The 2,662-nt window shown below is 22.0% G+C and overlaps 1 long non-coding RNA gene across 1 annotated transcript; it reads left to right on the top strand.

The window, feature by feature from the left end:
- The first annotated feature begins 208 nt into the window (after window positions 1-208).
- Window positions 209-1,121, top strand: LOC146884536 (uncharacterized). The gene is made up of 2 exons (XR_014996445.1): window positions 209-606; window positions 712-1,121. It is a non-coding gene; the product is annotated as an uncharacterized LOC146884536 (long non-coding RNA).
- Window positions 1,122-2,662: the final 1,541 nt, after the last annotated feature.

Raw genomic sequence — 2,662 nt, forward strand, 5'->3', positions numbered from 1 at the left:
AATAATATCCTATAACATATTAATCAAATTATATTATATAAATAAATATAAATTTAATTATTGTAGCATATTTTGTAAAATTAAAATAAATTTTAAATATATTTTTAGTCCTTAAATTTTAATTTGAAATTAAAATTTATCTATAGATTTTAAAAATGAATGATCATAATTTTTTAATCTAATTAGATTATATTTTTTGATAGGATAAGCAGTATTTTAAATTCACATTTTAGTTGTTTACGTTATTTAATAAATTCTAACTTAAATTTCATATAATTTTCAAAATCCATGCTAAAAAAATTAACACTTCTAAATTAGAAAAACTATATTTATTTATTTTAAAATTTGAAAAGTAAAATATACCAAAATTTTGACAAATTTCAATATTACATCAATGAAACTTGATGACTAAAATCATATCTATCCATTAAAATAATATAAGAAAATGTATGAATATCTATCTTAGCATGGTTGAATAGGTGATTGAAGTGCTACAAATTTGACTAACATTCTAATAGGAAGCATCACTCTCATCTTCTTCAGTCAAGCAAATGGCCCAAGAACGTGGCTTCATGGCGTGTGTGGACACTTTCTTCACAAACAGAGGTTGCCCTTTTGGTTTTGAAAGATGAGCATGGCTCTGAGATGGAACAATGACCATGTGCTTTTTATGTTCTGTCTTCTTCTTCTTCTTCTTCTCTTCTTCTGCAGTTTGCAAAGGAAGCACCACCGTCGTTGGCTTGCCAGAAGCAGGTTCCACAGCTGCAGCAGAAAACTGTGGACGAGGGTAGAACAAATCCGTTGGAAAAAAGTTGTACTGTTGGAATCCTGCCATGGATGTTTTTGATGTCTTCGATGATCACAGAAACGAGGATGAACGAAGGAGAAAGAAAACTGTTCTTCACAAAACTGAGAACTGAGAAGAGAGAGTCAAAAGCATTGGTTCATGTGAATGTTGTATTTGGATATATATAGAAAAGGGTTGAAGGGTGGTAGGGTTTATAGATTGTTATCTTTTTAATAGATTACACTTACAGATATCAAATTTCTTTTCATGATATTAGATTTTGGATTGTGTAATATCTTTTTAGTGAAACCTGTTTAATCTTTTTTTTTTCCTCTTTTTTATAGTTTTGAATATTTCATTTTTGGTTTATAAAATCAAATTAGTTCTTCTGTGACGTGATGATTTGTATTCTGTAAACATTTATACAAAATCAATTTAGTTTTAAGATATCGAGTCCTCACTATCTTAATTTATTTTTATAAAAATTTGAAATTAAAGTTAATTAATTTAAAATAATTTAAGAGTGTGCAGTTTTTAGTATTTTAGTATTTTTTTTTATTTTGTTTAATGCTTTCTAGAAAGAAATATCTATCTATCTATATATAAATATCTATACATTATAAAATTTTATCTTATGTAATTTACTTTATCTATATATCATTAATGAAGAGAATAATTTCTTTTGATGTATTTCATTTTGTTGATTTTACTCCTTAAATAATAATCTTCTTAAATCTTTTTTTCTATCTTTTAAGTAACTATTTATTTAAAAAAAATTTAAATTAAAATAATCTTATCATTTTTTTAAGTGACTATTTATTTAAATTAAAATATTTTTTAAAATTAAATCAATTCTTTAGAATAAAAAAAAATATACATATGCGGATAACATGTATATATTATATTAGAAAATAAAATAATTACTATATATTATATTGATGTTATGTTGTAAAAATAATTTGATATTTGTGATTAAATAATTCAGACACAATTATGGTTGCTAATTGTAACTGAATAATTCGTAAAAAGTGATTAAACATGGAATTAATAACCAAAAGACTATTTAAGCAAATTAAATTGAATTATAATATATATATATATATATATATATATATATATATATATATATATAAAATTAAAGTACAATAATAACTTCTATAAATTAAAAAGATAAATTCAAACTTAACTAAACTACTTAAACTATTTTTTTAGTTCTGCTAATTATATATTATCTTTTTATGTAAAACAGTTTTTGAAAAAAATAAAGCAATTTAATCATTTAATTTACATTCTTATTTACTAGTAGAAAGATATGTACCTCGTATTTGCATATCTAAATTTTTATTACACTAAAATAATAAAATTTCGAGAGAATAAATAATTTAAGAAAAAAAAAATCATGTGGTGGTTATTTGTTAAAGGATAGAATTGTTTAATTAAAAAACATACCAAAATAGTTATGAAAAAATGTATCCTTTATGTAACAGTAGAGAATAAAACTTATACTTTAACAAATGACTAATAAAATTTATCGCTTTATTCTCAACTCAAATTTATATATGAATTCATTTATTAACAATATATCTAATCGCCATTTTTTTATATACAAGTATAAGTTTATTGCATTATTATAAGTTGTCATAGCCTATTATATGAAATGAAACATAAACCTAAATATGAAAGATAAACTTTTGAATAATAGCCCATGTTTTGTAAAGTGTATATAGGTTTGATCAGATCTCTCATATTTTATATTATTTTAATAAATTTATATTACTTTAATAAATTTTGTATGTAATAACAAATTATTTATAAATTTTGGAATGTTAAATTTTGGATTACAGGATTATATAAGATATTATCATTATTGATGTA

Source organism: Vigna unguiculata, chromosome 7 (assembly GCF_037176805.1).
Source record: "Vigna unguiculata cultivar grain cowpea cultivar isolate G323 ecotype 2 chromosome 7, ASM3717680v1, whole genome shotgun sequence".
In the NCBI taxonomy this organism is placed as follows: Eukaryota; Viridiplantae; Streptophyta; class Magnoliopsida; order Fabales; family Fabaceae; genus Vigna; species Vigna unguiculata.